The sequence below is a fragment of the Porites lutea genome, chromosome 6 (genome assembly GCF_958299795.1).
Source record: "Porites lutea chromosome 6, jaPorLute2.1, whole genome shotgun sequence".
NCBI lineage: Eukaryota > Metazoa > Cnidaria > Anthozoa > Scleractinia > Poritidae > Porites > Porites lutea.
Window position 1 is genome coordinate 33548504 of NC_133206.1, and position 22556 is coordinate 33571059.

Here is a 22556-nt window from a genome sequence, read left to right on the forward strand (position 1 = left end):
CCACTCTTCTGCAAACCATCAAATATTTTATGCGTCTCCTGTTAGTTTTTTTGGGCTTAAAACTGCTACCATTTAAATAAGATCTTTTATGTATTATTGTTATTTATTTGGGAATTTAAAGCAAGTGGCTAAGCTCTTAAATTACACATTTCTGGGAATAACTTCTTTTTACATTAACATAACGCATCTATGTCTGATTTGTCTGAATAAAAAATATCCGTACTTCATTGAAATTTAACCAGAGAATTGTGCGTAGTAGATGGAGAATTCTCCGATCTCCGAAGCTTAATGAAATCCCTGATGTAGTTGTTCTAATCTACGCATTTCAGAGAATACTGAAGAAACTAAAAGCTTATTGAAAGGTTATTTAGCTGCAAAAGCTTAAGGTTTCAAGAGAGGTCTGAGAAAAACAGTGCTAAAGAAAACTGCATTATGACCATTGTTACTTCTGTATACCCCTCTAGCCTATACTTAGGTAAATATATTTTGTTATGTCTTTCTTTCTGATCTTTTTGCCCCCTTCTTGCTATATATTTTTTTCAGACTGGATAGATGTGAACGTTGCACAGTAGCTCTTTTAACAAATGATGAAGAGGCTTGGTCTTGTCCAAGCTGTGGGCAATCAATTCCTACACCTTCAACAGTGGGCAGCTCCTTTACAATCAAAGAGTCACGATATGCTTTATACCAATTTGATGATCCAAGAGCTACAAGTACTAATTCAAAGGAAAATCCAGCTTCTTCAATCAGGTTCATTACATAACAGTCATGACTTTACATTATCATTAATTTTTTCCAAAAAAAAAAATGGAAGCTTTAAAGGCTTGGTTCAGATGCCGTACTTTTCATGAGCCGAACCTTATTCGAATTAAGACTGGTACAAATTATTTAGACCAGTTGAATTGATTCAGTCGCTTCCAGTTAAACTAAATTTGAGAGGAGAAAAATGCACAGTTTGGTTAAGCTGCTGGCAAAATACGTGATGATAACAAGAACGCGGCGGTGTTACATTCATTTGATGAATTAGGTTCGGGTCATGAAAAGTTTGGCATCTGAACGGGGCCTAAGAAATCAACTTGTAGTTCTATTTTTAAAACTATTTCTTTTTTCTTTTTTATAATACATTCAAAACCTTCCTAACAGACTCTGGGTAACAGAACACAGCTGTACTTATGGTCATTAAAACCGCATTTTTAACTTTCAACTAATACTGAAACCATTAATTTGTATTAAGCAGACATCTCCAGTTGCAAGGCGGTCTGTTTCTGATGAAGCTTTGACTGTGTCAACAAATTATATTGTTAAGCAAGCCTAGGATCATATGTAGTGAATGGCATATTCTTCTACCTTTGCTTGTTTACTGCTTATTCTTCTGTTACTAGCACTAGTTTAGTTTAAAAGTGATGGTATGAAACAAAGTCATAAGTTGTTTAAAGGGAAAGGGAAACAATGATTTTGTGACCTTGATTTGGTCAAGCTGACAACTCCACTTGCAGCTCAAGAATGTTACAAGATTATTGGCTTATATGATTCAGTATAGTTATCAGTCAGACAGTGAAATGTTTTTCTCCCCACTCTGATTTCAATACTTCTCTGCTTGCTCCACGTCAGTGTAGCCCACATTTCAGTATTGACCGCTTCATGTTCAAATTAAAGCAGAGGTCTTATAATTTTTACGAAAAGTACCTTGACTTTAAATTATTTGGCTTGTAGCTCCAATGAAACCATTACTTATCATCAAGTATCAAATTTGATGGACCGCATAATGGAAGATATGAACACAACACATAACACTCCTGGGCTGACCACTTCACCCAGTAATGAAAAGGTAAGTTGATTCTTTTGATTAAATGTGCATAATAAATCCTAAAGTAGATGCCACTCAACATATAGAATGGTGTTCACTAATGTGCCAACCACTTGTGGATTATATGCAACACTCACTCAAGACCCAGCAGCTAAGAAGATGTGGGCAGGGTTGAGAGTTGTTTCTATTTAGGTTGTAAACTGATGAGTTGTTGTAGTAGTTTTAGGATTTGCCTATGTGCCATGGTGGTAATCCTTCTGTGATGATGACTATCTCCAAGTGTCAGGTGAGGTGGGGTATGTTGGTTCAAAAAAGACTGATAAGGCCAATTCTAACACTGAAGTCTCTTTGGAAGTGAAGACAGGACACTTCAGCAGAACCTGTTCTGATCGAGTCTGCAGTCCTCTATGAGATGGCAGCTCACCTGGTGTATGACATTGCTGACTTCAGATCAATAACTTTAGACTGCTGTTTGCAGACTGTAAATAACCAAAAATTAATAATATAATAATTACATCATCAACGATATTTACTTGTTCCCCAGCTTCTAAGAAAGTAAGAAAAAATCCTGGAAACGAGTTTGACATTTTTTGTGCAAAAATATCAGCCTCGTTCCCAAGACGCTGTGGATATTTGATGTCTTGCCTTAACTCCGCCAAGCTGAAATATTTATTTTATTCAAAAGGTGTCAAATATCCTTGATCTATCCAAGTTGTTTTTGACGTAACTACACTGAAGACTATTACTGTATTTAGACAGGTATTTGACCAGCTGGCTTAGTTGGCACTATCAGGCAATAATAATCAAAAAGAAAAGATCCTATCTGAAATCTGAAGCCATCGCAAGTAGTAACACGAGTCAATATGAGTCGATAAAGAACAGGCAACAGAATGTACTTTTGCACAGGAAATATCAACCCTGTTTCCAGGCTACTTTCTCACTTTCGTAGAAGCCTTAGAACGAATAAACCACTGCTAATTAAGTCACTTTTATTAGGACATTTTTTGTGTGTCATTCATTCAATTTAAAGTCTGCAATCTGCAAAACTAATGTCATGCACCACAGCTAGACAGGCTACACGGTTCTGGGTGTGTATTTCCCAGGACAGAGGCGGATCTAGGGGGAGGTTGCAGGGGGTGCGCACCCCCCCCCCCCCCCCTGAGATGACCTACGGTTTTCTAATACAACTGGTATTCTGCAAAAAAAACTATGTGGTTTATTGGTGTTGAAGTAGAGCAAGAGACGAGTGCACCCCCTCCTAAAAAAATCCTGGATCCGCCCCTGCAGGAGTTAGGGTCCAGCCCAAAGTTTTCTACTTAATCCTTGAGAAAGAATCCTTAAGTCGCTCTCGCAGGCCAACAGGGGAGTGCGCATCTGTCTTTAGTTAACCCTACAGGATGCACGGAGAACTATAGCCGGGTCTACAGAGCGCAGAGACATCACACTTCACAACATGACCAGGCCAGTGAGTCATGTCTTCTTCTCAATTAAATCATGTTTTTTATGTTTAGAAATTGAATCCTGGTCAGCTAGAGAAAATTAAAAAGATGGTAAAAGCGGCACTGGTCCCTCATTACAAAAATCGGTCAATCACCAGCCAGGAGTATCAGCGTCTTTTCGATAAAATTGTTTGCAAGGTTTGTGGAATAGTATTTTGTTTTGTCATTTAATTTTTGCAATAATCGGTGATTTACATTTTAAAATAGAATCAACATGCCCTAATATTTCCATGAAAATGCACGCACAGTTCAAAAAATGATTTGAAACTTCATTAAACTGTGAACGTGGTTTATTTCATCCTGGGTGGAGAGGTTTAACTCCTGTCGTTTAAAAGGCTGGCTTCAGACCCGATAAACGAACTAGCGAGTCTTTTTCTAATTCTCTAGCTTGGATTTCGATTCAGCCATTGTTTTAATTTGACCTTTCTCCCAGTTGGTACTTACTTTCGCGATAACAAAACAAGAATCCGAAGACGTTTCAAATTAAAGGCGGGCGGCGCCCAAGAAGATTAACGATGAAAAATGTGATAACTTGCTTTCTTTCAAAAGGTCTGGATCCATTCATTTACATCGCTCACGTAGAGGCAATATGCAATGTTCATCTTGGGAAGGTGGGGCCAGGGGGTACCTATAGTGCTAAATAGCATTTTGGAAATGGGGCTATGCCAGTACTCAAATGGTACAAAGTTACATGTTTCGCGAAAATTGTCCCCTCCAATATATGAGTAATAAGATGCAATTTTCCTTTTTGGTATAAAAGCTATTCTCTAGTTTTGTCATTCTCACCTGCACTTGCATGCATGTAAGTAATGGGTAATGTTCTCCTTTAAATCTTCAGGTAATAGAATCAGGAAAAAGATTGCACCGTCCGGCTGTCAAAAGATTGGCTGAAAGCTATATTCTTTACGAGAAGGAGAGATCCCCTCGCTCCCTCGAGGCCCATCCTCGGAGACCCAGGGGCAGTAAGTCGGGACGATAGAATGTTCGTGGTGAAAGTTTACTCGATGTCCGGCCAAGATGACATTTGTCGGGACAGACTTTCGGTTTGCGTGTAGACTCTAGAGCTAATCGACCATTCTTATGGTGCAGAAAATACAAGATGCACTCTTCCGTGGTTACTTCAGTGCTTCGTGACGAAGTTTTCCCTTTCGTTGTTCATTACTTCTACAAAAAAATAGAATATTAATAAATCAGGAATGGTCTCCTGAATAAATAAATAAATTAATTAATTAATTAATAAATAGATAGTAGAACTTTTCATGTTGTTTTTGGTAACTGCTCCAGGGTCCGAGGTAGTCGGGTCCGCAAAATTGAGAATTAAAGGGCGAACACGAGAATAAAACAGGAGGAAACTGGGGAGAGGAGGGTCGTAAAAGAAATGATCAGAGGTTCTCGCTCCCTTCTTTTTTCCCGCCACCGCCCCCTTTTACCATATCACGCCCTCATATTTTGGCGTGCCTTTCCTTACTATCCGAGAGTCTACAAAACTAAAATGATGGTATGGCGGTTTGTTTTACGGATTTTTGCAATTTCTATTTTTTGGGACCTTCCTGACGGAGTTTTCCCTTTAGTTGTTCGTTACTTCTGCAAAAAAATAGAATTAATAATAAATCAGGAATGGTCTCCTGAATAAATAAATAAATGGATAGATAGTAGAACTTTTCATGTTTTTTTTCATAAGAATTGTATTTTGAGAAATTCTCCACTTGAAACTGACGTTTGCTGTAAAAATAACTCTAAATATCTCTTGTATTAAAAAAAAAAAACCAACGTAGAAAGGTTTGAACCCCCACGCAATCTGTTGTTATCCATTAGGCGTTAAGTTAAGTGTCAAGTTAAAACTGTAATAAGCCTCCAAGCTGCAATCACTGTAAGATTTAGCAGTCATCTACTCCTTTGTAACGTTTGCATGAAATGTCTCAGAACAAGTTGGCCTGCGAACAAGCTCTTCAAGTCACTCGGCAGCAGCACGCGAAAAGAGACACGAGTACGTGTTCTGTCGCTGTTGGTATTGCTCGCCGTAAATGGAGAGCTTGCTCGAAGGCCAAGAACAAGTTTTAAGTGTCTACCAACAGTCTTAGAAATGATTTTTTATCCAGAGATACATCTTGGATTGTATTTTGATTGTACTAGCGCTATGGTATTGGAATTAAACCTTAACGTTGGAACCAAATTCTGTCTGAAGTTTCTATCTCAAATATAGTGGCCCCTGACCATCTATCTGTCTAAATGTTTGATAGAAACTATTACCATCCTCGGGGACCCAGGGGCAGATGGTTGGGGCGAGGGAAAGTGTAAACGGGCGCCATTTTTTTTCCGCCCATTTACACTTTCCCTCGCCCCCACTATCTGCCCCTAGGTCTCCGAGGATGTTACTTCGTCGGTTCTGTTAGGTTTTCGCTGGTAAGATATTCAGTCATAGATTTAGTGCAAAGATAAAGCTTGGTTGACGATATGTGAGAGTGTGTGACTGGGGATACAGAAAAGTGTCCTTTGTTCTTATAAAGCTTGTCTGTTCCAGGAGTTCAAATCGTGGGAACGGCGAAAAGAGAAAGGGTGGGGCTGAGGGTGAGAACGACATCGGACATGAAATCATCAGAGCGGCGGTAAAGATATAACTTGACAGTGCAAGTTATTACCTCGAAAGATTGCCACTTACGATGTATTTACAGCAAATCAACCTTAAGCAATCTGATAAATGTCGTTTTTTGCCATTGAGAAATAGACTATTTCTCTTCTCTTTCTGTGATGTTGTGCAACAAAATTTGTTTGGAACGATGTTAAACAACTTCTTTTTCAAACGTGCCCCAGGACTGAGAAATTTTGCATTAACTGCTCTTCATTCTGATAGGGCTTTTTAAAGTTTCAACCTCTACAGCGATCGATCTCGTTCTTCTCCTTGGGGAATATCATATCTACTCGCGTAAATTAGCTGGAGGGTCTCCTTGCACGTCCCTCTTTGATGGTAAGCTGAATTCCATCATTGAGATAGCAAGACAAATAGCACTTCACTGTAATTCTTCGACCGCCTTTTCAAACAAATGGAAACTTTTGTTGGCTTGCAAAACAAAAAAAACTGATGTTTAGGGAAAGTTCATTTAATATGACAAGGGGGGGGGGGGGGGGGGGGATGAAGATATTGAAACTCGAAGCTTGAAATTTTAGCAGCCCCCCTCGCTAGCGGTTCAATTTTTTAGGAGCCCCCTCCTTGGTAGTCGAAAAAATTTCAGAGCCCCCCCCCCTCCTCCTTCAATTCCTTTGCTCCCCTGAAAAAAGATCGCTAGACTGTATTAAATATATTTACCGTTATTGTCTTCAATGGTTTATACTATGACAAACTTGAGATACAGTTGCGATACAATTTTCTAAAGCATTTTTGGGATGAACAAGAGTGTAATGATTACTTAGACTACATTTGTTATATCTGTAAACCACGTGATATAGCTGAGTTGCACAGGTCATTAAATTGTTGAGTTGAAAACAATCCGATCTGTATGATGATGTCATGTGTTGGTTTTGAAGTATACAAATTTTCGGAGCCCCCCCTCCTAGCGCGAAGATTTTTTTCAGATTTTTTTTTCGGGTGTCTAAAAATTTTCGGAGCCCCCCCTCAATATCTTCATCCCCCCCTTGTCATATTAAATGAACTTTCCCTTAGTTGGCATCAAGAACTGTAATTGGTTAAAACTGAGTGTTTATTACCTGGTTATTACCATGCCTACCTCAATGCCGACCTGAGCCTCACTCCAACCTCCACCCTGAGAGAAACCTGGGACCAAGGAAAAGAAACAAAATGGCGCCTAGATTACGCTCTTTTTCAGAGCATAATTTTTGTTGTGATTCCACCGTTTGGATTGAACTCTAATAACATGGCCTCAACGGTGAACTGTATGGCGGCTTATTGGTCATCGTGAAACTCAATCACATGCATAAAAATGTGTTTCTTCAGCAACGAGAAGAAAGCTCACAAAGGAAGTGAGAAGTCTGCAGTTGATAACCCGGACATGAAAGGTAGGCTTTTCTTGGTTTGAAGAAATTAAGTAGAGACTACTATTTCGTTTAATTAACGTTAAATCTACTTGGAAATCTGACTTATATATTTCTTGTCTTTAACTCCATATTTTTTGCCGGTGGTTGTTGTTGTTTTATTATGCAAATGGCGCCCGTTCACCTCTCACCACTTCCTGAATGGAATGCAGCTTTCACCCATCCACTTTAATGGTTGTAATGCCCCAGCCACCCAGCACCTCTCAACCTTAATGAATGGAATGCATTCTTCACTACACTTAATAAAGGGAATGCCCCCTAAACAACAACAACATAACTTTATTGTGAGAATAAACTAGGCTATTTAACAATTATTCCTCCAGCCCGAATGGGCTCTGAGGTAATAGCCCATGAGGTGAAAGGCTCAATGGGCTATTGACTAAGAGGCCATGAGGGCGAGAGGAATAATTGTTTTAGTAAAATCCTTAGTTGGTCCAAAATATCTTAGACAAAAAAAAAATAGCTAGTTCGGAGCTAGACTTTAATCCTTTTTTGCCGCCATAAAGCCCGCGCTTTTCGCTACTAGGGGGCTATAACATATAGCCTAGTAGTGGCTCAACCAATCAGAATGCAGCATTGATAATAGGCCATTAGTTGGATTTTACTAAAAGTAATTACACTGACTGGCAGGTAGCAAAAGGGGGTTAGGACTTAATTTTTAAAAAAAATATTATTAGATATATAAATTTTAAGTTAATATTATTGCTTAAAGACAGAGTTAAAGAAACAATAATGTTAGAGGTTTGAGAGAAAAATCAATTGAAACTCTAAACCACCACACACACACTCATTGGGATCTGACAGTCTTTATTTCAAGAACACTTAAACGCAATTAAATACACCTAAGAGAACTGATTAAAACAAATACTGAAAACTACATCAACTATGTAAAAGAAAACAAATAACAACAAAACCTGAGGACTGTCTGTGAGAGTGGCGGATGGGAAAATTTGTATCTGCATTGTGCTTACAATTCTGCTTCTGTATAATTCTGCCTGTTTATGCTATAACTGCATATATACCCGAGGAGTTATGCTATTGGAACCTAAATTTACTAAACCTATCGCTATCTGATTGGATACTTGAAATCTTGTGACTATCAGCTATGTTGTAGTAATTTACATCCTTAGTTAAAGCCCACCAGACCCAGTGTACACTACTTGGGGGTGGTCTGGATTTACATTATACCAGTATCAGTATCTACTTAAAGACCTTAACATATAATTATTAAGCCAGGCGAACGTTTTGTATGATGATAGGTGTTTCAATGCTAAAGCCATTTTCTTGTACTAAAATATCAAGGAGAAGTCGGTGTATTTCTCTTTTAAATTCCTTCTTAGATAGATTTTGCAAGCTACTTTCTTTAAGTGTTTTCACCAGTTATTTCAGAAGTGACACTCTTGCTTCTTCAACCCTTGTGCTTGATTCATGCTATTACCTCTTAAAGATCTTCCGCAATGGGATCCTCCTTCACCTATCTACTTTAATGCAAGTAATTCCCTGCCACCAGTCACACCCTAATGAATGGAATCACCCCTCAATGATAGGAATGCCCCCACACCTCATACACCTTTTGGAAAAGGATGCACCATTCGCCTATATTCACATTAATGGATGGATGCCCCCACACCTCGCACACCCTCCTGAAAAAAAAAAGGATGCACCATTCATTCCTCCACTCTAAGCCATTCATACCAGAACTATCCCTAACTGCTAGTGCCAGTCCATGCCATGTCCTCTTAAAACCTTATAGAAAAGTGAAAGCAGTGGGTGGGTAAGATTAAAGTTGAGTGGGCAGTGCCCCTAAAAAACCCTCAAAATAATCTTTAGACAAGATTTACACCCTACCAAACTAAAAGTATTTCCCCATTCATGACCTTCTGAATGTGATGCAACCCTATTTCTCACTGCACTGGGTGCAAAAAATCCCCCTTGTTTCCACCCTCCCTGAACTAGCCTGCGTAGCAGGTGCTTGGAAGTAACAGCTCAGGGAAGAACTGGGCACGGGAATTGATACACCCCACCTCTTAAACCCAATTTCATTTTAATGCTTGAACCTTCAAAGACCTAAACATAATTATTTAGTCAGTCCAATGTAATTTATATGATGATAAGTGTTCCTATATTGTCATTTTCATGGTAAACAGAACCTTTGACTGGATCATAGTAACTCTAATATCTAGTAGATTGATATCTGTTAGTCAAGTTATTGCTTTATTTATTTTAGGTACATATATTTCCAAAGTCAACCAGGATAATCCTCCAAAGGGGTCCATCTATGTTACAAGGTACTATAATCTGTATTAATAAAATAATTGCAGCTCCGGAACACTTCTGAATTATAACTGAGTTTGTCATAGTAAAACATTGTTCTGGGCTTTTTTAGTAATAAAAAATGAGAGTATATAATATAGCCCGTCAGTAGGAAAACAACTTTACTACATGGACTAGTAGTTTCAAACCACCAGCTTTTTAATAGAACCAGATGTCATATCTACCACCACCACAAAATCATCAAATCCCTCTTAAATACTACAAATACTTTTGTTTTATGTGATTATCCTGTCTGTCCTTAAGCTAATAATAATAATAATAATGATAATAATGAGAATAATAATCATAACAGCATCTATTAGACTTGAGAGAGACTGTTGTGTAGATTAATGTGTGGTGAAAAGGGAGAGTGTGTGTGCGTCACCTTGCAAGTGAATGTAAAAAGTAACTTGGCACAGAAGTTAAAACATAACACGGCATGATAATGTGGCAAGGGTTGTACATGGGAAGTTATCTAAGTCATGCCAGCTGGAACGGAAGGAAAAATGGTTTGAATACGTGCCAGAAGGAGTTGTAGAGAATAATGAAGTAAACGTGCTTTGGGATATGAACATCCAATGTGATATTAGGTTATTGAGGCAGGTGCTAAGAACATGGATGTGTGGTACCTGATGTTGTAGGGGCCTTAGAAAGGGTTACTAAGACACTTGGACAATGGACTGAAACACTGGAGATTAGGGTTAGGATGGGACTGCAACAGAAAACTGTGCAAATTAGAAACAGCTAGGTTTCAAAATAGTGTGCTTGACTTCTAAGTACCAGGCGTGTGGCTGCAAGGGACCCCTGGTTATTATGGTTATGAATGGCTCTCTTGGAATGTATGTCTGCATGAAAACAGCCAGAGTTCAGAGCTAAGTAATTAAATAATAATAACAATATTAATAGTAATGTGGCCCTAAAAGACAGTCAAGTTGTGGTAGTAAACGTATGTAAATCTATATAGTCCAGCATTGTCTTTGGTGTTGTGACAACTCATTATGTATCATGTACTAAAAATAAATATGCAAGAGCTAAATTTAGCGGTCAAAGTAGAGCTAGCTGGCTACCGATTCCACAAAAAGCTCATTTGTCCTAAACATTTGGCTGATAATATAAAGTGAAGACTTTCCAACAAGATGATCTATTCAAAAGAGATAATAGTTTTGGGGCGGCCGCGGTTTTGTTGAAATTCATAGCAGCTTTCCTGGAAAGCTCCATGTGATCTCAGTCAAGTGAATTTTCTTTTCAACCTAAATGATTAGTAAAAAGAATAGTGTCCTTTTTTTTGACCCAAACATTTTTATAACAGTTACATAAACAGACCACAATCTTACTTACTGTCCCCTCTGTCTCAAGTGTCCCTTGTGTGCCCTGTGTCTCTTGTGTCCACTTGTGTCGCCTGTGTCCCCTGTCTTGTGTCCGCTTGTCTCCTGTGTCCCCCTGTCCCCTGTTTCCCCCTGTGTCCCTTATGTCCTGTTGTGTCCCCTGTGTCCCCTTGTGTCCACTGTGTCCCCTTGTGTCCCCTGTGTCTTTTGTATGGAATGGTTTGGTATGGTATGGTAATTAATTTTTATTTATACACGTACAGGTACATTTACATTAAGTATAGAAAAACTAACTACCTAACTAATCTAGAATCTACGATAAAAACTAAAATAATAAAGATGAAAAGAAAACAACTGCTTTTCAAGCAGGCCGTGTGTAAAAACAGCATATCGCTAATTAAATTATTTGTCAATCGAAATTTAGGTCTCTTAATTTTCTGTTAAATAAATTAGGGGATGTTAATTGCTGCACCTTTAGAGGCAAGCTGTTCCATAACGCACTTCCGCTGTAAGAAAGACTTCTTTTATAAAATTCAGTACGGGGTTGTGGAACAGCGAGCTTGTATTCATTCTCTCTAAGGTTATAACTAGTTAAATCACAGCGACGAACAAAATGCGAAGTCAGATATTCTGGAGCTGTGTTATTTACAATGCTATGCATCATTATTGCTTTACGAACTACATGCTGATGGACAAGTTTCGACCACTTTAAATTTTGAAATAATTCACTAGTACTGCAGTCATAATTAGAGAAAGTTAGAATGCGAGCGGCGCGACTCTGCAGTTTCTGCAATTTAGAAGATAGGTTCTTAGAACAGTTTCCCCAAACTACATTACAGTAATCAAAGTGTGGCTGTACCAGTGAATTGTATATGTTGAGTAGAATCTCAAAAGGGAGAAAATACCTAGTACGCTTAATTGCACTTATGCCAGAAGCAATCTTCTCAGAAATTTCGTTAATATGACTTTCCCAAGAAAGATTTCCATCAATGTGAACACCTAGGGATTTTGAAGTTGACATTTGTTTCATCGGAAACTGGTTAATTTCAATTATGGGATTCCTTTCTAGCATTGACAGTCTTTTCCTAGACCCAATTAATAAAAATTCTGTCTTCGTCGTGTTAAGAGTAAGTTTGTGCGCTGCAAGCCATATACAAATTCTATTTTGTATCCCGTGTCCTCTGTGTCCCCTTGTGCCCCCTGTGTCCCCCAATGACCTCCTGTGTCCCCTGTGACCCCTGTATCCCCTTGTGTTCCTGTGTCCCCCTGTGTCCCCTTGTGTCCCCTGTGTCCTGTGTATCCCTTGTGTGCCTTGTTTCCCCCTGTGTCCCTTGTGTCACCTGTGTCCCTTGTGTCCCATGTGTCCCCTTGTGTCCCCTGTGTTCCTTGTAACCCTTGTGTCCCTTGTGTCCCCTGTATCCCTTGTATCTCCCTGTATCCCCTATGTCCCCCTGTGTACCGTTGTGTCCCTTGTGTCTTTTTTGTCCCCTGTGTCCCTTGTGTCCTCTCGTGTGCCTTGTAATCCTTGTGTCGCTTGTGTTCCCCTGTCGCCCCCTGTGTCCCCTGTGTCCTTTTGTGTCCCCAAAGGGCTCCTCAAAAATCATATTTGGGCGACCATCTCTTAGGTCTAGATACCCCAGGTAAAATGCTTGGGAGCCCAAAGGGCTCCCTGAAATTTTTCCTTAGAGCACGACCTTGCACCTTGTAGGTATTGGAACTCTGATAGATTACATGCTATTGTTGAATGTGGAAGTGTATTTATTGAGGATATTAGTCAAGCTGGAATGCAAATGTTAATGAACTACCCCATACTGTTAACATTATATGGTGGTAATATTGATGTAAGTTTTTTGTTTTTGTTTTGTGTGTAACTCATCTTCTAGTGTATTTAACAGAACATCTCTGTCTCTCCTGCACACATTAATTTGTTGTTGATACACTGCTCAACTTTCCAATGCCATTCAACATAATTCTTACTTACACCAACACATCCTGCCTAAAAGCCTTCAGGCATCTTCTTGTTGAATATATAGAGAGGCAGAAATCATTACTTAAGAAGCTTAAGAAGGGCTTTGTTAGTAAGAGTGAAAAAGCAAGAGCAGGCAAGTACGATGAATCAGCAGTTAAAGGTTGATGCTATTCAGTTGTATGAAGGCATAAGAGAGAGAGAGAGACGAGATAAGGAGAATGATGGTCCTAGGGACACATTTAGACACTAAGAAAAATAGCACGAATGGGGAGGAGATGTTCAATGATATCAAGGAAGCAGTTTTTGGAAAAGCTTGTGGGAGGGTAATAAAACTGGAAACAAGAAAGCAGTGGCTGGATAAATTAAGAGAGGTCATTAAGAAGCAAGTACTAACCCCGAAGGAGGAGGCCTGGAAACTAGACACAAGTTGCATGGTCAAAGGTTTATGCATGGAAGAAAAACTGGAGTGCAACTGGACCGAATTGTCTTGTCAGTTTTTGGTGGAAACGTGCTCACACCTTATATGAGAGCCTAGTATCATCCTTTCAAGCAGTCTGCCTGGTTCTCTTGAGGGAAGGCATAGAATAGAATTCACAAGTGACAACCAGCGCCCTATTACCTTATTAGAGGAAATTAACGCTCCGCTTTAATTTTGTTGAGTGTTAATTTCCGCGACGTTAATTTGGCGCAGCGTTAATTTCCGCGCTCTTAATTTCCAGTATTTTAACCCCAATTTTGGAGCCTGTCCAGACATTCTTGACACCTAAAGAACATTAACTACAACCTTTCTTCCTTTCCATTTAAGCTTTATTTTTCATCTTTTGCAAAAGCTAAGGCAAAGGTTTACAATATTTCAAGTTCATCTTCATCGTTGTTGCTCTCAGAAGTGATGTCAACTCAGTTTTGAATTTTTTTGCATCCAGTGTTAAAATAAATTTGTTCCAGTTGTCACCACCAACTGTGTCTAGATTGCGTTGATTTCCTTTATTATGAAATTCTACCTCCCCTTTCGCGTTAATTTTCTTTATTCGAAAGTCGTTTTCCATTAAAATCGCATTAATTTAAGTAGCGTTAATTTCCAATACCTTAACTTCATGGAGCGTTAATTTCCTATAATAAGGTACTTGCTTAATAACCATTTGCAAATTGCCAACTTGTCCCAACAGAACAGCATCTAGACAGGTATAACTTGATGGAGGCTGTGCAGAGCTGGGGTGCTCCTATAGGATGTAGCGGTACGGTAGACAACAACAACAACAACAACAACAACAATGTATTTATTTAAAGAAATATAAAGTTTACAATACTTCATGTCCTGCAAATAGCTATAATGCTAATCTAGGCAGGACAAGACTTTCACTAAAGGCGTTATTAAATTACATTTAAAAAAAAGAAAAAAAGAAAAGAAGAAATACAAAAACATACAGAAAGAAACACCTTACATATAAATTCAAGTACAAGAGATTCTGTTATTTGAAAAAGACTAAAATTACAACTGGAGGTATATACAACATATCAGGTTAACTTCACAAATATATTTTATTAAATAATTAATATTCAAATAATTATCTTCATTACCTAGAACATTAAGGAGTAGTGATTTTATTTTATTTTTACGAAAATTAGAAACGTTGAGAGTCTTAACAGAAAGTGGAATAGAATTCCAAATAGACACACCAATTCTAGTAAAAGATTTTTTTATTTTTCCAGTTCTAGAGAATTTGACAGAGAAGCATTCTTTTGCAGATAATCGCGTATTATAATGATGTTTTGTATTGATTTTCGCAAATTTATCGAGAAGACTTTTGGGAGCTGTCTTAGCATGAACGTCATACATTAAATAGCTTAACTGTTGAAAGAACAAAGACTGCAAAGGAAGGCAGTTTGATTCAATAAAAAAAGGGATTGCATGGTCTCTGGGTTTAGAAAAATAAATCAAACGCAGAGCACGTTTTTGCAGAACAAGTATCTTATTGAGGTAGGTCTGTGGACAGTTGCCCCATGCACAGATACCATAATTAAAATAAGGAGAAATAAGTGCATGATATAAATTCAAAAGAAGACGCCATGGAATGTAATGCCTCATTTTAGCAATTATTCCAACCGATCTACTAATTTTGTGACAGATAAAGTCAATATGATGCTTCCATGATAGTTCAAAATCAATCATTATACCCAAATACTTAACAAAGTCCTTCATTTCTAGAGTTACTCGAGTATTTAAAGTTGAGGAATGAAAGGCAATCTTTTTTAGCGCGGACGAAAAGTGACATAATTAGACTTTTTGACGTTGAGCGTTAGTTTGTTAGCATTAAGCCATTCACTTACTTTCTCAAGTTCATTATTGACAGTTAGTTCAAGAGTACGTAAGTTGTCATTTGCATAAGTTAGACTTGTATCATCTGCGAATAGATAAAAAGTAAATTCCTTGGAAGATTCATGGATGTCATTAATAAATAACAAAAATAACAAGGGTCCAAGTACAGAGCCTTGAGGCACTCCACATATGATCGTTTCAGTTTCAGATATGCATTTGTCTATTTCAATCGACTGTCAGTGATCTGAAAGATATGATCTAAACCAAGAAATTCAATTTATAACTCCTCTTATTCCATACTGTTCAAGTTTTGTCAAAAGAATCTCATGGTTACCATTATCAAATGCTTTCTTAAGATCTATAAAAATTCCACATGAGTACTTTCTATTGTCCATATTAGAATGTGTGGTGTTCACAATATTAAGAATCGCGTGCTGGGTGCTATGTTTGTTGAGAAAGCCATATTGTAAATCATAAAGACTATCATTCTTGTCTATAAACTTTATCAGTCTACGATATAAAATTTTCTCAAATAAACGATTATAAATTGATAACAAAGAAATTGGCCGATAGTTTTCAGGTCTTCACCCTTATACACTGGAATTACTTTTGCATATTTAAGTTTTGCAGGGTAAACCCCAGTTAGTACAGACTGATTTAGCAAGTTTTAACAGTTTAACAGGGGTAGAATAAAGCCCCAGGGCTTTATTGTATGGCAACAAGCTAATTTCTGTTTCAATTTCTTGCGGTATAATTGGATCAAAATAAAAACTGTTCTGCAAAGGTGGATCAAGATAATCAGAAAAAGTAGTGTTAACTTCAGGAATATCGGTTGCAAGTTGATGCCCTATTGACGAGAAGTATTTGTTGAGTGTGTTACCAATCGTTTTAGGATCATCTGATAAAACGCTATGCTCGTTAGAATGAATGAAGTTAATTCCTAATATTTCGTTAATACCTTTCCATGTCGATCGTGTATTTTTTATGTTAGAGTCGAAAAACCTTTGATAGTGACGTTGTTTACTCAATCGAATAATGGTTGTTAACTTATTTCTATATATTTTATATGTCGGCCAGTTTCATTCAAAGAACAATTTATTCTTCACCTTTATAGATTTCCTTAGTCCATCAGTTAGCCAAGGTTTAGTTAGCATTTTTAGTTTTCTCACTGAAGCATCCCTGAGCGGTGCATGTTTATTAACTACATGATTTATGGTTTTATAAAGGTGAGAGAACGACTTGTTTACGTCGCAATTACCAGAAACCTCTTCCCAATTAATTGCACTTAGGTCATTCATGAATTCATTAGCATTAAAGCTGGAATAATCCCTAAATTTAGTCTTTTTTGTATGTGGTAATTTTTGCTTGTTTACATTGACAATACAGACTTGCGAAAAATGATCGGTTGTGTCGGTGACGATATTGCCACTAGAAATATTATTCGTCAGGTTATTTGTGAAGATATTGTCAATTAAAGTCGCTGAGGACCCATACACTCGCGTTAGTTTATCAATTGTAGGAAGCATAGAAAAACTTTGCATACACTGAAGCAGTATCTGGCTGTATTTACAGTTTTCATATTTTAGCAAGTCTATATTGAAATCTCCCATGAGATATATATTATTATTGTGATTACTGAAATACTCGAGGGAATCCGAAAGATAGTCAAGAAATTGATCTGCATTATTATGTCGTCGGTAAACAATGCCACAGATATTTTTCTTGTGATTTGGTAGTAAAATTTCAATCCACAAGGCTTGATTGATCGGATAGGGACTTGTCATAATCTAAGTATGGCATGAATTTCAGTGTATCGTGGCTGTTTTAATATTGGGGTAATGTCATAGCATAGGGTTCTGGTCTGATTCTGTAGGCTCATTACCACCAAGCTTTGTAGGAGTTGGAACATGAGGGTGTTCAACAGAGCGTTGCCCCAAGGAGATGCGCTATGCCTGAGAGTGTTTACTGTATGGTTAAACCTAATAGAGTGGAAGATCAGTGCTACAGAGGGATAGATATTGAGGGTTTATTCTAGAAATTGGCCTATGAGGGTCAAATGGGCCCCCTTCTGTAATTTTAGGCGGCCCATTTTCAAGAAGGGGGGTACCCCAAAAAGTATTTGAACTTATCGGTACAGACTGTTCCAAGAGAAAACAAACGTTTACTGACGCTTTGCTGCCATTCTGTAACATTCTGGGCAACTGAAAAAGCCTGGGCTCGAACTACTGCAGAATCCCGGTTGTGTGTCTGGTGAACTAATGACTCAAATGAAAAAGAGAAAGGCAATTAAGACAGTAAGAGGCTATCAAAGTTCAAAGTAAGTTTATAGAGCAGCTGTCATATCAGTGTTGTTGTCAGTGGTGTTTTTGAATGCTGTATTTCAAAAAAATAGTACTTATCCTCTGGTCTATTTTTTTGGCGCCGCATTTGATGCTGCGATACAAATTTTATGCGGCATTTTTTTCCAACTTGCGGAATTCCTGTAAGGCTGCACTCTAGAATAAACCCTGAATATTGTCCAAACCCATCAGTTTTAAAGTTATTACTGACCTACTGTATATTGAATGACCTCAAGATTTTGGCTACATCTGAGAGTAAACTCAGCTGGATCATAAACATGGTCAAGATGTGGGGTTACGTGGAGCCCAAACAAGTGTGCAGTGGTTCATGTGAGAAGTGGAGTGCTTGTGAGTGAAAACTTGAGATGATATTGGATGAGATGGCCAGGATAACAAGCCTTGAGGAAGGGAAGCAGTTCGAGTTCCCCGGTGTGGTTAAGAGTGTTATGCAGAAGGATAAACTGACCTTGGAGTTCACAGCCAAAGAGTGAATACTAAGGGGTATTAGTCATTTGGACAAAATCCTTGCCTTGCTAGTGTTTGGTTATCTTTTGTGGACACAACAGTGGGTGTTAATAAATACACAGGAGATTGACAGGACAAGACAAGATTGTTACTGAAGTTGGGGGAAGGTACCCTGTGGCTCAAATGTGATATTTTACCTACCACGAGAGAAGGGGGCAGACGCTTACACTGGGTAGAGATGTAATATAATGCAATGAAGATTAAGGGTGCAGTTTGACTCTATTGTAATGGAGACCCAGCCATAAAAGTGGTGTGGGAATTTGAAGAGCAAGCAGAGGAAATGGGATTGTGGAGAAACTTGGTGAAGAGGAAGTTAGAAATCAGCGATGGCAGTGAAGTCTAGTTACATAGGTTACAGGACAAGAAGTTGAGCACTAGTGGATGCTTTTGGTGGCTAACAGAGTGGAAGTCCTCATGTCCAACACACACAATCACCAACATGTTTGAGCTGTATGAAGAACTATTAATTAGCAACTCACTTTAATATTTGCAAGTCAGAAGACCCATACAAGTTCCAAGGGCAAGGTGTGGTGCAGGTTGTGCAGTTAGGCCCCAGAAAGTATTGCTCATATCTTGTCTGGGTACAGTTTGCTAGCAAATAGCAAGTACATTTCCTGACACAACTCAGCTTTGAAGATACTTTTCTATGAGATGCTGCATGATGTAGGACTCATAGAGGAATTCCACCCGAGTGGTACTCTCTAACCAAGCCAAGATTCGGATGACGTACAAGCGTATTGAGATGTGCTAGGTTTTGCAGACCATGTAGAGGTGTGCTGCAGCAGAGTTGATGCCTGAATCATCAACCACAAGACCAAGCCTGTCATCACAGTCAAAATGAGCTGGCTGAAGAGCGACAACAGAGAGAAGAAGAGCTAAGAGAAGACTGTAAATTATGCTCCTCCCCCCTTCCTACATTGGCAATTAAAACAGCAGTTCCCTGGTTATGAAGTTGAGACAACACAACATCATCATTGATGCCCGTGGGGGTTGGTCATGGGAGGTGCACCAGATTGTAGGGGGCAGAAGAAAAGAGGAGCCGAAAAGAATGCAGAAGGCAGTGCTGTTGGGCATGATCAATAATCGCCCGAAAATTTAGAAGTTGTGACTTGAGAGATGATTGACTGTATTTTCCCACAATTTTTATAAAAAAAACTAGCTGAGGTTAAGTTTGGATTTGGATTCTTTTTAGTGTTTCATTCAGTTGAGCCTTACTTTTGTATGAGTGTGTGAATGTACAAGATTGTAGGGGGCAGAAGAAAAGAGGTGCTGAAAAGAATGCAGAAGGCAGTGCTGTTGGGCATGATCAATAATTGCCCGACATTAATTTAGAATTTGTGACTTGGGAGATGATTGCTTGTATTTTCCGACAATTTTTTAAAAAAATCTAGCTGAGGTTAAGTTTGGATTTGGATTCTTTTTAGTTTTTCATTGCATTGAGCCTTACTTTTGATGTCTTTTGTTTTAGAGAATTCATAGATCTATGATATTTATTTTTTAGATTTCTATTACTATTAGTACTATAATCTTATTTACTTCTAGGCTCACAGGTTACACTGTGCACCCTGTCCAGCTTTTTAAGCTTTTAGCATCCAGTTGAGAACTCTGCTAAAATAAATAATAATAATAATAATAATAATAATAATAATAATGCTAATAATAATAATAATAATAATAATAATAATAATAATAATTACAACAACAACAATAATATCAAAAAAACATACTTTATTAAACTCTTCTCAAATTGAAAATTAAATACAAATTTAGTATAACTATAGTTAAAAAAAGACTTCTTGGTGGTCTGGTGGTTTTCAACAGAGCAAATGTAAACAACTGTCTATAAACTAAAGAATGAAAATTTCTATGTACATCCCAATAATAAAGTATCTATAGCAGTTGAGTCTAGGGAAGTCCTGCTTGACCCTTCTCTGTTTCTAGATCCCTGTCCTTAACATCTAAGTTCCTCCTTCTCGGGGTTTTCGATCCCCTTAGGCATAGGAGCACGCTTCGCAAAATTGCAAAGGACACTTTCGTCCTGACTCATGAAACTGTTGTGGCGTAGCTCTCTTGCTTATAATAAACAACTTCAATCCCCTCTTGCAATAATAATAATGATAATAATATAATAACCTTGAACGTCTAGAATTATCTTGTAGCTTTAGTTGCTTCACCTTCAGCTGTTTTTTGTTTTTCAGGCAGAAGAGAAAAAACGAAGAGCTGTTCTCAGCAGGATGGGGAAGATCTTGAGGTGGTCATGACTGGTGCAAATGGTGAGGCAGCTGTAGTGAACTGAATGATGTCATTGCCTCAGGAAAGAGACCACATATTCCTAGGTTGGTTTTTGAATCTTTATTGGTAAATTTATATGTATAGTTACTTACTGATTTTTAGAAATACATTTATTAAGTTGTGGAAAACTGAAGTTGTTTATGAACCTGGAGCAGTCTTACAGGCTAATCAACCCCCCTTTGAACTCTTATCTCAGCAAGTGTTGTTTACCCATCTTACATCTTGTGATTAAGTGTGCTAGCCAAGTGGGTTGCTCTACTAGCCTCCTGGGCTATCAGGCAACACCTTTATCATGCCCTGATTGAGATGGGGAGATAAAAAACACATTTGAAACATGTTAATGTCTTGAAGGAATTGCATGCCATGCGTCTAAACCATTTTGTAACTGGCTTATAGTATTGCACTTTCTGCATGCGATACAAAAAACACCCCATCCCTACTAAGTGATCAATGGTTCTTGAAGCTGATTAATAGAATAGTAATGTTAATGATTGTGTCTTAACTTTAAATAGTTTTAAGTTGCTAAATCTTATGTTAGATTTGTGTTTTTTTCCAGGTCAGATGCTGAAAATGCCACCAACAGACTGGATCAACATGATTATTAGAGTTTATCTTCAGTATCGTAAGTGCTGTGTATTTCACTTTGTAATCCAGCTCTTGAGTGAACCAGATAAACAAAAATATGTGGCTGGCTTGTTCAAAAGACAATTAATGTAATCCAGGACACAAAATTATTGGCTGCACATTCACAGTCAGAATACAATCTAGAAATTGAATTAGTAAGAAAAACATACTGGGCACTAAGGCAGCAATTGAAAGCTAATTCTTGTGGAAGGCAATTACTTCCGGTTATGCAAAAGTTAAGTGAAAAAGGTATTAACAACAAAAAAGCTCACCTTTTAACCTGAGCCATTTATTGACAAAGAGTGAGTTGGGTCAATTTACTGTCAAGCATCTGAACTGGGTTAGTACAATTAGAAAAAATTGACTTGACCTAAAGGATTTTTGGAGAGAAAAAATAGTCTTTGTTTGAAGCTCAAGAGGCCATCCAAAACAAGGTCTACTCAAATTAAAAACTTTCCAAAACACTTGGAACACTTGGTTTAATTACAGTGATTACCATTGAATAACTCTAGTGGACATCATTCAACCAATGCAACCAATATGGTAGAGAAACATTTTTAACGCTAACTTGTTTCGAGAAAGAATATATTGCAATATATATTTCTGTATATATTGCAATTATTATTTCAGCCAAACATGAATTTACCCTGTATGTTTTAAATCAGTATGTAGTTGCTTGGTTCTTTAATACAATAAAGCTCTTGACAATGTTTTACAATTTATTTTGCACAACAGTTAACTTAATTAAGGCATAAAATCATGAGCAGAAATTTTGGCTACAGACACTGGCAGTTATGTGCAACTGTACTGAATCCATTTTGATTTTAATCTTTCATTGGAATAGATTAAAATTGCATAGAACTGGTTTTTTTTACTAAAAAGCATTTTTTTTCATTGAAGGTAATAATAATTTGGAGAAGTACATGTAACTGCAAAAAAAAATCAAAATTATTTGAGTCAAAAAACTGGAAGCAGAACTCAAAGCATAGCAAAACATTGTTTAACTGACACATAAATTTGATATACTATTTGATACACAAGAATCAAAAAAAATATTAATTTTGACCTTGAAATATTAGAAAGTTAAAAAACTTTTTGATTTGTATCAGTTGGAACTTCATAATTTTGAGAGATTGAATGAATTATTAGAGCTAGTGGTTTCATATGCATTCAGTGATTTTCCTTTTAGGCTTAAAAAAAACCTGATAATTCTATTTATAATGCTTTATTGTATGAAGAACCATGCAGTTGCATACAAGTCCTCTGGCTTGAAAATTTTTCAGGCCAAACTAAGATCAATATTTTTTTACCTGGATTAGTATTAGATTGCTTTTGTTCAGTTGTGCCACATACAGAATATGTTGTAGATATGAGCTAAGTTCTGCTATAGTTAAAGCAGTTTTACATCATTTTTATGTGCCAAGTTACATTGCAAAGTCATGGCAAAAATTGATTAACAAGGGCATTGTCAATGACCCAATTAGATGGCAAACTTTCAA

The 22556-nt window shown here is 37.7% G+C and overlaps 1 long non-coding RNA gene across 1 annotated transcript; it reads left to right on the forward strand.

Moving 5' to 3' along the window:
• The first annotated feature begins 9573 nt into the window (after positions 1-9573).
• LOC140940107 (uncharacterized) lies at positions 9574-21290 on the forward strand. The gene is made up of 3 exons (XR_012166300.1): positions 9574-9641; positions 20340-20477; positions 20990-21290. It is a non-coding gene; the product is annotated as an uncharacterized lncRNA (long non-coding RNA).
• Positions 21291-22556: the final 1266 nt, after the last annotated feature.